The sequence below is a fragment of the Ovis canadensis genome, chromosome X, assembly GCF_042477335.2.
Source record: "Ovis canadensis isolate MfBH-ARS-UI-01 breed Bighorn chromosome X, ARS-UI_OviCan_v2, whole genome shotgun sequence".
Lineage (NCBI taxonomy): Eukaryota > Metazoa > Chordata > Mammalia > Artiodactyla > Bovidae > Ovis > Ovis canadensis.
In genome coordinates, this window is record NC_091727.1 from 117,740,186 (window position 1) to 117,756,242 (window position 16,057).

At 39.2% G+C, this 16,057-nt stretch overlaps 1 pseudogene; it reads right to left on the reverse strand.

The window, feature by feature from the left end:
* Window positions 1-1,299: 1,299 nt before the first annotated feature.
* Window positions 1,300-16,057, reverse strand: part of LOC138931193 (dedicator of cytokinesis protein 11-like) — a 34,027-nt pseudogene continuing 19,269 nt past the window's right edge.

Below are 16,057 nucleotides of genomic sequence, written 5' to 3' on the forward strand. Positions count from 1 at the left end.
TACATATACACTTTTCTGAGAGGAACCATTATGTGGCTAAGGACTAGAAAGAAAGCATTGTCACTGGAACAAGATGAACAAAGCACTCTTACTGGCCACTTCCCAGGACAGGGGAATAGGCCTGTGGTACAGACCCAGCCCCACCCCTAATCGTCTTTTACTCTACTCCTCTCCGTGTTTTGATAGCTGAAGTAGTGTACTGTTAGTAGAAGACTGAAGGTAGCCCACCATTTTGTGTAAGAGAAGCCTGAAATATGTATCTCATTATTAAGGTTTTCAAGAGTTAGGGAATTCCTAAGATTTCAACACATTGCTCAGGTTCTGCATTACAGATAAACTAGTATTTATAATCAAAGGATTAGGTTTTTATGATGCTGACCTATTTAGTTTGTTAATTAACCAGTGAGTCATCTCTAGTTCTACGATATCTTGGTCACGGTTCCAAGGCTGTTGCTACTACTGCTGCTTTTTGTTTCATTTTAAAAAGATGTTTCAGTATCATGCATCGAAACTGGACTGGCAATTCGTTTCATATATGATATTATACATGTGGTGGGTTCATGTTGATGTATGGCAAAACCAATATAATACTGTAAAGTAATTAACCTCCAATTAAAATAAATAAATTTATATTAAAATATTGTAAAGTAATTAAACTCCAATTAAAATAAATACATTTCTATTAAAAAAAAAGATGTTTCAGTTCAGTTCAGTCGCTCAGTTGTGTCCGACTCTTTGCGACCCCATAGACGGCAGCCCACCAGGCTCCCCCATCCCTGGAATTCTCCAGGCAAGAACACTGGAGTGGGTTGCCATTTCCTTCTCCAATGCATGAAAGTGAAAAGTGAAAGTGAAGTCGCTCAGTCGAGTCCGACTCTTAGCGACCCCATGGGCTGCAGCCCACCAGGCTCCTCCATCCACAGGATTTTCCAGGCAAGAGTACTGGAGTGGGGTGCCATCACCTTCTCCTAGAAATTTCCATAAAAAGATACTTACAGTATTTATATATGCAGTCAACTCATATAAATATGGTAACAATAACAATAACATCTATGGACATGATGCCATTGGTGCATTGGTTACTCATAAAATCTGCATGGAATTGCTTACTTTCTCTATGGGTTCTCATTGTCGTGATAAACTAATACTACTAATGGTGACTTTATTCACATTTTACATGCTGTTCAAAGACTATCAAAACAGTAGTTTCCAGGGAAACCTGGAGTCAAGCTTAATTGCAAAAATAATCAGTATAGCAGAAATGTATTCTTTGATATGAATTCCTCTGTAGAGGCCAAATCAATTCATGAAATCTTTATTTTTTTTTAATTTATTTATTTTAGTTGGAGGCTAACTACTTTACAATATTGTAGTGGTTTTTGCCATACATTGATATGAATCAGCCATGGGTTTACATGTGTTCCCCACCCTAAACCCTCCTCCCACCTCCCTCCCCATCCCATCCATCTGGGTCATCCCAGTGCACCAGCCATGAAATCTTTAAACTATATAAACAGTAATAGCTAACATACACAGTGTTTCAAGGCCAACTTAGCTGGCTTTCTCTAGTCTAACCCACCTTGTTCTATATACCTTTCTGCCCTCAGTTTGGAAGCTGGTGAAAAAATCCTAGGGAAATTGTGCCATGACCTGGAGGCCTGTGGCCACAGGACACAAAATTATCTTTACTTTTTCCTTTTCTCTCCTTGGCCATCAATGAATCATGTCCAATCTTTCCACATAGTATCTCTTACACTTGTCCTTTCTTCTCCATTCTTGTTCACATCTATGGGCTTATGGACTCATAATTAGATTAGTACAACTATCTAACTGGTTTTCATATATCCAGCTACTTGGACTCAAAAGCTTCTGGCAGCCATATAAAAGATTACATTCATAAAAGTAATGTTTAGTCAAGTCATATTTCCATTCACAAACCTTGACTGGTTTCCTTCTGTTTATTGAGTAAAGTCCAAACGCTATTATCCCGGTATTAAAGGCCTTCCAAAATCTAGGTGTGAATTTTCTTTCTAGATTCAGAATCCATTACTCTCTTGAACAAAACTGGCCTCTTCACCATCCCCTGAACTTTTACAAATTATTTCTGCACCTTTGCTTGTGACAGTCCTCCTGCCTAGAATAGCTTCTCATCTTTGTAAGCCTGTTCAAGGCTTTCTTTTCTCCATAAAGTCATCCCTGAACATTAACACTCACAGCAGCTTCTCATCCCTTGAATGTGATATGAGTTATGGACAGCATCATTCATTTGGCAGTCCTCAGAGCCAACTTATCTTGTCTTATATTGTTAATTCTTGTATTACTTATTTTTGTGTCTACCTTGCCTCCTCAACTAGACTGCAACTTCCTTGAGGGCAGGGGTCATTTGTTCTACTTTTTAAAATGACCCACAGGGCACAATGCCATGCCGGGGGACAAGATAGGGACTGGTCATTGACAAAAGAGCACTCACGTTTCCCTAAGATGCCTCATTTTCAGAAGGCAGCACTCTCTCTGGGTGATGATTTTTTACACGTATGTGTCAAATATAATAGTTTTAAAGGTGAAACTAACTTTTCATGTTACTCCAAGATATTAAGGAATTACAGACTGCTTCTGGAATTTCTGAATCCCTTATTAAAATACAAAATTAACCTTTCATAAGTAATTTAATGTTCCCCTGAAAGGTTAAAAATGACATGTAAAGAAAAATGGCCAAGTCAGGTGCATAAGGAGCTCTAAGATTTACTTAATCACAGAGTATTTAAAAAGCCAAAGCTCCATGCAATCCACTTATATTTCAGTATCTGTTTTTTCCTTTTTTGTCTATAAAATAGGTTAAACTACATATGAAAAATAAATCTAGGACTTAATGTTTACAAGAAAGGCAGCCAAAATTTTATGGATAGTTCAAGGTAAAAATGTCCTTCACATCTTGGTTTCTCCTGAATTATTTAGTTAATCTGAGGTTTCTTTATAGTTAGAGATGTAATCCTTAGCCAGCAGCTTGTAAATACGTGGTGGTTCTGTATACTGAGCCAAGAAATCCTGTGATCATCAAGTTCTATCAAAATCTTTATTAACCTTGTAAACTGAAGAAAATCATCATTACAAAATCCCTACCCTCAGATTCTGCTGCTAAAACTTTGAAGTAACTGCAAATCTCAGAGATGTTTGTTCAGCTTTATGGATAGCTTCAGCTGATGAAGCTTAGGCAACAAAGGCTGCTTGCTAGGCAAACAGAGGCCAGAAAGGAATCCCTTGCCTAGTATGTTAGAGAGACCACTGACTGGAATACCTAGCATAACTGGATCAAAACTTGAAGGACTGGTAAGCCTGGTATTTCTATATATACCCTTTCTTTGTGAAAATTTCCTTGTTTACATAATGCTTTTGTTTCCTTTAGCTCAGTCTAGACCATTGGTAGGCAAGGTTTCAAATGATCTGCTCAGTTGGAAGTATCCATGTTTCATGAAAAAATTATCATTTTTTTTTCTCCAAGGAGTAGTATAATAATGAATTTAGCTTCCTGTCAAGAAAAATGCTAAGTTCAAAGTATTATTTCCTTCACTTCTAATTACAAAGAAGTTTTACCTTTTACTAAGTGCCGTTATACCATTTTACACAGTACCATTAATATTTTAAGTAACAATTAAGCAAATCAAATGAAAGTTTTTGAGCTCTACTTCTCAGTATATAGATTTGCCTTAAAAAGTACAAACTAAGCACAGTGGTGCAATTTTCCAGGCACTTTCAAGTTGCTTACATATATATGAAAGCATGAAAGTTTTGGTGTCAGGAAGAAACACTCTGTGTATAACAAATCTTTAAATTCCTAACATTTGCACAGCTCCAAATATTTCTGAGAAGTTCAGTCTTATTGTCACTTGACATCTGCATGTCCTCATATTTCATCAGTGTATCTTGGGGAACCATAACTTCGGTCCCTTGACGTACCACTAATTGCACAAAATACATGTAATGTGTTGCTCATCCAGGGAGAATGCATTGGGTCTTCTTGTATTATCTAAAATGAAAGAGATGGCATGTTTATCACAAAGCAAAATAGCCATGGCCAAAAAAAGTATGTGTATACAAAATTACAGGCATATTCCAACTTATCACTGTCATTTAGCTATTTAAAATGATGTAAACCAGAAAGAGCAAAGAACAACATTACCAACTCAAGTCTTCAAAGCTGTATTACAAAGGCAGTGTATCAAAAGAGCAGAAAAGATCTGGTTACTCATTAAGAAAAATGAAAGGTTGTAAAATGCAAAATTCAACAGAAAGTGAGAGGTAATAAAATGTTTTAAAAAAAATTTTTAATAGATGGTCAGAAAAGAGCCTCAACAGTGAACTTTTTGATATGAGTTTATAGATCATCTTCTAAGAGTGGTTCTCAACTTCACTTGGGGGCTATTCAACATGCAGATACCCATGGCCTTTTCCTGGAGACTTGGGAAATGATTTTAAGTGAAGAGAAAATAAGTCAATATTTCCAAATATACACCATAATTATGTAAACTAATTGATGCAAAAAATTTTTAATGAAGAACTTCACAAATGTATTAATAATTTTATAACCTATAAGCATAGAAACATATATATATTCATAATCATATAGACATTTTAAATATTATCCATTTTGTGTGATCAAAGGTAACAGATATCTCACGCATGGATTAGATGAAAGAATAGCATACCAACCTCTTTACTGAACAATCCCAAAATCCCTTTAGCTTTTGAGCTTTCAAGACTAGGTTCTCAAGTTAGCTTTGAAACTTCAGTAGGAAGCCTGCAAATGGCTCCTGGTGACAGTAATGGGTCATATCATTTGTATTGCTACAAATCACGTCTTTATTATAAAGTCCACAATAGAAGATTTTCCTCTTATAAAAGCTTGATGTTTTAAAAGGACTTCATATTTTGATATAGTGTAACAGATTACACTGAAAAGGGCCAAGGAATATCCAAGGCCATATCTTTTTGTCGAGTCATCATTTATGGAGCTAAACAGATAATTGAGATTTCAATGCACAGCTATATTTTATCTTATTTTATATTATTATATTTACCTTTGGGATATAATAAATCTCAAATTTTGTGACTGAAAATAGTTATTTTATAAGGGACTGTATTTGGAAATATTGATTTATAAAACTTCACTAAAACTCAACATTTGCCTAAACTAAAGTACACCTAAATATGATACATCATGACTGTACAGCTTTCATAAATATAAACCAATAGGAAGCAAGATTTTCTTGGTTAGCTATAAATATATTATATATAATATATAAGATAGAAGAATGCATAACATATAATATATAATATCAAGGGTCTAAAATTTGGTCTCTAGAACGAAATATAATAGTCACGGTTTATAGCAATAAAATGAGAAGGACAGGTGCAGATTCATAAAACCTAAGTTTGGGGTGTTAAAAAAGAGACAAGGAACTTCCCTGGTGGTCCAGAGGATGGGACTCTATGCTCAGGGGAGTAGTGGGATCAGCCCCTGCTCGGGGAGCTGGATCCACATGCCACAGCTAAGACATGGTGCAGCCAAATACATTTTTAAAAAGAGAGAGAGAGAGAGAGAGACAAGAGGTCCAAAATGGAGTCACTTGTGCTAAACCCACATCACCTGAGTTATAAATATATTAATTGTAGTTTTGGCCTTTTCCAGGTAGGTAATCTTAACTAGTCAGAAAAGTACATATATCACTTTCAAGTCTGGAGTTTCCTGGTCAGCACTAGTGAGGTAATCCAACTGACAGACACTTGCTGTGCTCCAGAGGAAGGTGACCTTGCCTGAAACAATCAGGTCTCTTTTAGAATAACTTCCTTGACCTGATATATCACTTTCAAGTCTGGAGTTTCCTGGTCAGCACTAGTGAGGTAATCCAACTGACAGACACTTGCTGTGCTCCAGAGGAAGGTGACCTTGCCTGAAACAATCAGGTCTCTTTTAGAATAACTTCCTTGACCTGACTCCTACTTGTAAAAGGCTTCCATTTTCTATGGCTCTTCAGAGCTCCTTTCAGTCTGCTACATGGGATCCTGCTGGACTCGTGAATCACTGAATAAAGCCAAAAGCTTTAAAACTGACTCACCTGACTCTGAATAAAAAGCAGAGACATTACTTTGCTGACAAAGGTCCATATAGTCAAAGCTATGGTTTTTCCGGCGTTGGACCAAAAAGAAGGCTAAGTGCCCAAGAATCGACACTTTCAAACTGTGGTGTTCGAGAAGACTCTTGAGAATCTCTCGGACTGCAAGGAGATCCAACCAGTCCATCCTAAAGGAAATCAGTCCTGAATATTCACTGGAAGGACTGATTCTGAAGCTGACACTCCAATACTTTGGCTATCTGATGCAAAGAACTGACTCACTGGAAAAAGCCCTGATGCTGGGAACGATTGAAGGCAGGAGAAGGGGGTGACAGAGGATGAAATGGTTGGATAGCATCACTGAATATGTGGACATGTGTTTGAGCAAACTCCAGGAGGTGGTGAACGACAGGGAAGCCTGGTGTGTTGCAGTCCATGGGGTTGCAAAGAGTTGGACATGACTGAGCAACTGAACAACCACAGTTGAATTTTGTTTTTTAACAAGGAAAAAAGAACTGTATAGAAAGCTCTAAATAACTTGATCATCATAATAGCAGTAAATTGAGTAATTTGCTTTCAATATGAATAATTTAGAGTTCACGGCTAGGTCATACAGTTGCATGCAAATTCTATAACTGTAATATATATTGGTTTAAAATGCTATAATTGTTTCATATTTTTGTAAAGGAGGAGTTTTGCTGTTTTTTCCTATGGACAATGGAGAACAGAACCCTGTAAACTGGACAGTTTCTAGGAAGAAATTATGTAGCCTATTTGATTAAAGTATTCCCCAGATGGCTCAGATAGTAAGGAATTCACCTACAATGCAGGAGACCTGAGTTTGATCCCTGGGTTCAGAAGACCCCCTGTAGAAGGAAATGGCAACCCACTCCAGTATTCTTGCCTGGAGAATTCCACAGACAAAAGAGCCTGGTGAGCTACAGTCCATGGGGTCACGAAGGGTAGGACATGACTGAGTGAGTAACACTTCAACATACCGCAGAAGAGTGAGGGTGAAGAGAGGCATGTCCCCACTGTACTCAGGGGCTGAACCTGAGCTACAGACAATAAAGGAAGCAGAATGATTCCCTGCCTGCCTAGTCCTGATCCCTGGACTTCTTTGGCAAGGAGACAAAAAAGGACCTCGGAAAACTGAGCTGCAAAGGTATGCCTTGGACGGTTTACACTCACGCCTAAGTGGGCTAACAGAAGTCAAGATGACAAAAAGAGGAAACAGATCATGGATCCAGACTCCTGAGGCTGGCGAGAGTCCCTGTCACGAAACAGGAGAGGAGACTGGGATGACTCACTCACTGAAAGATGGGATGAGGAAAGGCTAGCTGCCTGGCTTCTCCATGCTGAGAAGATGACCATGGTCAGAGAATGGGACTCCTGGTCACGCAGTGCAACTTTGGACTAACTGTAATAGATTTCCCATAGTCCTTTCTAACAGAAAACATACAAGATACCACGAGAAAGAGAGCTTGGAGTCAACTAGCTCTTGTTTTCCTTGAAATCTCTTCTGCCCCACCCACCACTACACTGCAGTCCTTTGGCACTAACCATGGTCAGTCTATTTGTAAGGACACCCTCCATGTGATGGTCTCACCCAGGGGAGTGTCTTCAGGCAAGCAGTGAAATGCTCATACCAGGACAGAGGAGGTTCTCCTTTCTGGAACTAGCAATAAGAATGTGTAAGCAGTGAAATGCTCATACCAGGACAGAGGAGGTTCTCCTTTCTGGAACCAGCAATAAGAATGTGTTCTCTAAAGGGCTGTAGTGATCCTTGTTTCTTTTAAGGGGTCTGAATTTCATAAAAAATTGAGAGTCTGAACAGTTTCTGAAGCAAATATTGATCTTATTGGATGTTTTCCTTTTTAAGGAAAGCAAAGAGACATTAGGTAAGCTCCACAGGGCTCAGGCACTGAGGGAACAGACCATCAGGCCATGACTTTTACATCTGTGGTGAAGATGTTAAAATAGTCGAGTGACAATCCATGTACAGAGTGGTTGTAAACACAGATTTCAGGAGCCTAATATAGGAATGACATTTACCAGGATAATTTAGGAGTACTCTGGTTTTAAAGTAAGTATGATGATGATGAAGTTGCTCAGTCATGTCCGACTCTTTGCAACCCCATGGACTGTAGCCCACCAGGCTCCTTGGTCCATGGGATTTTCCAGGCATGAACACTGGAGTGGGTTGCCATTTCCTTCTCCAGGGGATCTTCCCAACCTAGGGATCGAACTCAGGTCTCCCACATTGTAGGCAGACGCTTTACCATCTGTGCTACCAGGGAACTTAAGGTAAGAAGATCTATAAAAGTCTTAACTATTAATTATGACATAATTTGTCTGTCAGTGGTGAGCAGATCTTTGCTTCTATATGTTTCGCATTGTGGACTATATAACTAAGTTAGTTATAACTGACATTAACAGTCAAACATTAGAATGCCAAGTATTATGAAACAAGAGTTTTGCAGGCTGGATGGGTATTAAGACAATTCCTGAGTTTTGGAATCTGCTCTGAATCTCTCCTAAATGATCATACAGTTGTCCCTCAGTATCCCCAGAGGATTAGTTCCAGGACCACTGTGCCCCTTCCCCCATGGATATTAAACTCTGAAGATGCTCAAGTTCCTTATATAAAATCACACAGTATTTGCATATAACTTTTGCATATCCTCCCCTGTACTTTAAAATCATCTCTAGCTAATGTATAATAGCTAATACAATGTAAATGTTATGTAAATAGCTGCCTACATGCAGGAAATACAAGTTTTGCTTTTTTGGAACTTTCTGGAAATTTTTTTCAAATATTTTCAATCTGCAGTTGGTTGAATCCCTGGATGTGGAAGCTGCAAATATGGAAGGGCAACTGTAACTAGTTTCTTACAGCTAAAACAGGGATATTCATTGAGGGATCTGGCTACTGAGCCAATCATTTCACTTCTCTAGGACTCTTCTTGAGAGACTCTCAGCCATGCTCACAGTAGATGAACTCAGACTTGCACAGCTACTGACTTCTAATGGCACGGTGGTGCAAAGATCAAAATAGTTTACTACCTGAACAACTGCTAAAGCAACTGTCAGTAATTGCTTCAAACCTGATTTGCGGTGTAGAACAAGTTGGCAGAGGAGTAGGTGGACGTGGAGTACATCTCTCTCCATGGATACATCAGGACTACCCATTCAGACACAGAAGTGCTTGCCGAACACCAGCTGAGAGCAGACGGGAGCACCCGACCACTGGAAAAGAGTATATAGAACCATGCAAACACTCGGTAGGACAAAGGAACTAGGGGGAAAAGCAGGAGTGTTACTAGGACTACACCTGCCCTCGGTGGGTGCTGGAACTGAAGCAGGGGTCCAATCCCCACACTGGGGCAATCGTCTGGGTCAGAGGAGAAACATTTGAGGCTGAGAGTGAAACAGCTGATCTGTGGCAGCCTAAATGGAGCGAGAATGTGTCAGCCCTTGCCACAGCCATACATACCCCGGACAGGAAAGCAGGTCCCCTGCAAGGTACAGCAGCTGGAAGCTGGAACACCGGATTGTGGAGCAATTCCAGGGTGAGGGCTGCTGTTGACTGTGGCAAGAACGACCTAGGAGATGTGAGGGAGGTAATTGTGTTGGAAAGTGCCTGTGGCAGAAAGCCAGGCAGCCATGGAAGCAAGATGATACTGCTGGAGCCATCACCATAGCCTCTCTCTCCCCACAGGCCAGCACTGGCAGCTGAACAGTAGAGAGGCTGACCCATCAAACCCCTGACTGCACTGAACTACAGAGCAGGACCCCATCCAGGGTGTTCCTCTAAGTGACTGATGCGCTGAACTACAGAGTAGGACCGCCAGCTAGTGGAGCCTCTCTATGTGCCTGACACGCTGAACAACAGTGAAGGATCCCAGGCAAGGGAGATCACTAAGTGCCTGAATGTGTGGAGCTACAGAGAAACACTAGCCAAAGAGATCTTCTGATCGCCAGCTACCAGAGGCTCAAAAAAGATTCTGATAGGGCAGTAACTCCTACAGTGGAGGCAGTCCGTATCCCTGAACACTTGGTGCCGCCATGGTTCCTGTGACCCAAGCAGCTGCACCACCTTCATGCTCAACCCTCACTGGGGCAGAGCTGCCACAGGCAAAAAAAAAAAAAAAATCTTGCATCTATTGACATGGCGTTGCTTCGGTTGTGTCCCACTCTGCGACCCTGTGGACTGGATTGCCAGGCATCTCTGTCAGGGGGGTTCTCCAGGCAAGAATATTGGAGTGTATTGGCCAATATTGGTTACCATACCCTTCTGAAGGTGAAGTCGCTCAGTCGTGTCCCACTCTTTGCAACTCTTCCCAACTCTTTGGACTGTATCCTTCCAGGCTCCTCCGCCCATGGGATTTTCCAGGCAAGATAACTGGAGTGAGTTGCCATTCCCTTCTCCAGGAGATCTTCCTTACCCAGGGATTGAACCCCGGTCTCCCGCACTGTAGGCAGACGATACAGGGTGTAGGCAGATGCTATACCCTTCTAGAGCACTGTATTTATTGCTGCCCTAGCTTCCAATTATTCTGAGCCCTCAGTGCTGCCAGAAACCCTGTGACCCAAGCAGCTGCACGACCTCCGCTGGGGCAGAACCAAGACCTCTAGGGCAGCCTCAGGAACAAATCCAAGTGGACGATCCATATACAAAGGTGGAAATAAACCACAATTGAAACCCAGGGGCAGTGTGGCTAAGAAAGAAGACCCAAAACCTTCCCACCAGCTGTACAAGCTGCAGATTAAATCCACACGATCAACTAGGCAGACTCTGTGTCTATGGGAGATATAAAAGGACACTGAGAGCGCCCACAAAAGAAAATGCACTATTTCCTATAGCTGTGTACATTGGAGGCAAGAACACACAGGAGTAGGACCAGATTAGAGTCTGAGTTGCCCCCACAGCAGGCCCAGAGACCAGCACAGTGTTGGAAGGCACCCCAGGAGGGCGAGGTGGACTGTGACTCCCAGCGATGGAAAGGACAGTGACAGCAGTGACTCAGGAAAAATATTTACGCTTCTTATATTTTGCCTTGTTCTGCGGTTTCTTTTGGAATTTTTCTTTTTCTTTTTTTTCCTCTATATTGTAGTTGTCGATTTTATTAGCACTATGAAATACAATTAAGCTTTTGATGGTTTTCTTCTCAGTCACACTTTTTATTGTTGCTATAAATCTCTGCCTCTACATTGGCCTTTTGCAGTTTTGTGGAGTTTTCCATTCTTTTTTTTTTAATCCCTTTTTAAAATTTTAATTAAAAAAGTTTAAACATTATTATATTTTTCCACATTTCTTAATTTGCTTGCGTTTCCTACTTTTCTTTTCCTCTTGCAGTTAATCTTTAATGAATATAAACTTTCCTTATCTACCTTTATTTAACTTTGCATATCTATTCTTTCTTTTCTTTATTTCCTTTCCTCTCAACATGTTTATTTGTTTTGTTTTCATTGCTTTACTCCCCACATGGCACATTGCTTTAGTTTTGTTTTTAGTTTGTGCTTTAGTTAGTTTGATCTTAACTGGCAGATATCATTTTCAGTTCCTTTTGTTCACTAGGTCAATCTATTGTACTTTATTTTTGTTGGACTGTTTTGATTTTGTTTATAGGTGTATATGTGTATGTGTCTGCGCTTCCTCTGCCCACAATGCGGGAAATCTGGGTTCAGTCCCTGGGTCGGGAAGATCCCCTGGAGGAGGAAATGGCAACCCAACCCAGTATTCTTGCCTGGAGAATCCCATGGATGGAAGAGCCTGGTGCGCTACAGTCCATGGGGTCGCAAACACTCGGAGAAGACTGAGCAACTTCACTTCTTCTTCTTCTATGTGTATGTGTATATTCCATTAGTTTAATTATTATTTGTCTGATTTTGTAACTGCCATTTGTCTGGGGTTCATCTTTGGTTTCTCCTGTTTGGGTATTTATTTTAATCTCACTTAATGCCATAACAAACCACTTGTGGAATCTTTGTTCCTGGCCAGAGATCAAGCCCTGAGCCTTTGGAATGGGAGCACTGACTCCAAGACCCTAGATTATCAGAGAATTCCTAACACTAGAGAGTATCAAATAGAGAGAACTCTCACAAAAGAAACCACTTGAATACAAGACCCAGCATCACCCAACCACCAGTAGTACCCGGTGCAAGATGCCTCATCCAAACAACAAAGACAAAAATACAAACCCAGTCATCAACAGACAAGATTACCACCTCACTAGCCCTGCCCAACAGAGGAAAAAAAAACTCAGCATAAGTCTCACCCTATAGGAAGCTTACACAATCCACTGGACCAACCTTAGGAGGGCAGAAACCAAAAGGAAGAAAGAGTTCAACCTTGAAGCCTGGGAAAAGGAGACCTCAAACACAATAACTTTTAAAAAATAATGAGAAGGCAGAGAAATACTACACAAATGAAGGAACAAACTAGAAACAACAGAAGTCCAAATAAATGAAGAAGAAATAGGCAAACTACCTGAAAAAGAATTCAGAATGATGATAGTAAAGATGATCAAAAACCTTGAAAACAGAATGGAGAAAACACAAGAATCAATTAACAAAGACCTAGAAGAATTAAAGAATAAATATACAGAGACAAACAATACAATTACTGAAATTAAAAATACTCTAGAAGGAATCAATAGCAGGATATCTGAAGCAGAAGAATGGATGAGTGAGCTGGAAGATAAAATGGTGTTAATAACTGCTGAAAGCACAATAAAGTAAAAAGAATAAAAAGAACTGAGGAAAGTCTCAGAGACCTCTGGGACAATATTAAACACACCAATATTCGAATTATAGGGGCCCTAGAAGAAGAAGAGAAAAAGAAAGGGTATGAGATCACACATTTCCTCACTACCTAAAATACCATTAGAAGGTAACTTAAACGTTATAAAGGGAACCAATAATTTTTTAGAGGGACATTATTTGGTGAATATTTTGGTTTCACTTAAGAAGACAATGGAGTTAAAAAAAAAATAGTGGTCTGAACTGAAAACTACAAAGCACTTACCTAAACATGTCTTTCAACTCATTTACTTTTTTCGGTGGATACTTGCTAGTTTGACTGTCATTTAACACAGCCCTGGCATATGCTAATGGACCTGCATTTACCTAAATTACAAAAGGAGAAAAATGAGAGTTGTCAGAATGTAATTAAAAAGCAATTTTTGCATTTCTCTTTTTAAAAAGAATACTATATTAAAGATCCATACCTGAGAAACATATTTTCTATCTTAATATAAATTTATTTGAAAAAGATTAACTAAAGCAAATCATCTGCAAAATTTATACTCTAACAAGGTAGTTAACACTTTCTGCTATCTAAATATAGGACTTGGCTCTAGTCGGAGGAATTTACGTTAAAGCTCTCTGACATAACACAAAATTTATAGAAACTGAACATAATGTCTTTATTAGATTAATAAAAAAATGTAGAGGTTTTTGCACCCAGTCAGAGTATAAGACAATTACAATTAGTGCTTGTTCTGTGCCCTTATGAAAGCAAGAGGAACAACAAGAAACATTTAATACACGGTTAGCAACCAACATACCTGCACTCAAACACAGCCCTGAAATTTAAGTAGGAGCTGAATCATGTCCACGTCAGCAGAAGAGCAAAGCTTTTGCAGCTCTGCAGCTTTATTTTATCCGTGGCAACATCAATTGGCTTTAAATGAATCTGCTGTTCATAGTTTATAGAAATCCTCTTCTTCACATATGGAAATGAGTTTGAAGCTATGAAAGATTAAGATTGACAGATGAGTTTGTAAGAGTAAATCAAACAGCCAAATTAAAAAAAAATCTATTGTGCTTAATTCTCCTCATATTTTCTCTGGAAAATCCCTTCGAGACCAAATAGGTCCCTTATTACTTCAGGACTGAAGGAGAAATTCTCTCTGAGACGACTCAGACTAAGCATGAATTACATAATTACATATGGCAAAGGAATGGTTTATAACTTAGCATGTTTGCATAAGTGAGTGACTGAACAGTGGGACAATAAACGATTAAAATTTCAATTACATTTTCCTGCTGACCAGCTGCTGCTTATATGTGTCAAAAAAGATCATGTCAAACAAAGAAGTTATGCCAAGTCCTACTTACTAGTCAAGATTGTACGGCCTTTGCACTGTTCCTCCATACAACTTTGCTTTTGGCCTGACAATGTATAAGGAGCCTCAAAAACAAATCTATTGATATTATGGTTTCTTTCAAACTCAGTTTTTCTTTCTGTGAGTTCTTTATCATCAAAGTAGGGCTTCACATAAGTGACTTGGATATGAGCATATTTGGGGTCAAACTCTTTGACATTTACCTAGAAAGTAAGAAAGTTTTGTTTTTTATTCAACAGAAGGGAAAATGGGGAACAGGTAAGCTACTAACACCTCTGAGATCAACTGAGGAACAGTCATTGAATACACTGTGAGATAAATACACACTTGGAAGAGGTCTTTGCTCTTTCTTCATGGATTATTTCCTTCTGATTATTAAGAAGTTACAGAAGCCTATTTGGAGATTATAGAAATGTAGACAGAAAAAACTGCAATGCTACCACTCAGCAATGACCATCATTTACATTCTCATATATTTCCTTGTAATCTTTTTTTCTATGCATACATATTTATTTACAAACCGGAGATCATGCTGAGCATTGCTTTATCACTTGCTTTTTTAAAAATTTTACTTTTATTTGCTTTTATGTTACATTCAATTTCTTTTTTAAATCTTTATGTATTTTTATTTTTAAAAATTTTTAAATATCAATTTATTTATTTTAATTGGAGGTTAATTTCTTTACAATACTGTACTGGTTTTGCCATGCACTGACTTGAATCCACCACGGTTGTACATGTGTTCCCCATATATTAAAATGGCTAACTGAACATTTGAATTCCACCTCAAAAAATACCTATTACAGAGAGGATTCTCAGAAGATGGCAGAGCATCAGACATCTATCTCCTTATATAGACAATAGTTACACCATCATTACCTATCTGATGGAACAATTTTGGGACTCTGGAGTCTGTTGAAGACTTGCAACTTCCAGGGGAAGATTTGGACAGAAAATTACCTTAATTTTCAGTTTGTTCAGTTTTAACTCTGGGCACAATGGCAGCAACCCGTACCTCATCCCTGAGGTACTACGGCAGATAGCTGTGTGCATATTCCTAGAACAGCTTGTAGGAGCCAGGATGAACAAAGACCCTGTCTTCCAAATATTGTGAATCTGTGCTATGACTGCTGACTGCTGCTTCTGATCACAGGGGGACAGTCAAGGAGGCTGTGGCCATTTTTATACCACCTCTTCCCTTTGTTGCAATGCCCTCCCCCTCTGCCTAAAGTGATTTTCAGGGGACTTAACAAACCAGCACTTTTCCTCTCCTCTCCTCTTCATCTTCCTCTCCATCACCTCTTAGGAGCTGGACATCCAATACTAGACTGTTCAAAGGTAACTGCATAAATGAGGGTGACTAGAAAGTCACTGTGCATGCTCAGGGGAAGGCACAGGCTCAGAAAAGACTAGAGAAGACCCCAAATTTACACCTCAGGCTGATTCTTGGGACAGACACAGCTTACAACAATTAAAAACAAAAACAAAACCCAGGAAAATCTGGGACAGGGACAGAATCTGATTTCCAGAAAGATCACAATATTAAATTCAATGTCCAGTTTTCAACAACAAAAAAATTGCAAGGCATACAAAGAAATAGGAAAGCATGGCCCATTCAAAACAGAAAAATAAACCAATAGACATTATCACAGAAAAAAGTGATAGCAGATCCCCTAGAAAAAGAGATTAAAACAACAGTATTCATGATCAAACAACTAAAAGTAGTTGTGGGAAAAGTCAAGGAAATTATGTATCAACAAAATGCTGATATCTATAAAAAGCTAGAAAATCTAAAAGGAAACCCAGACCTTTTTT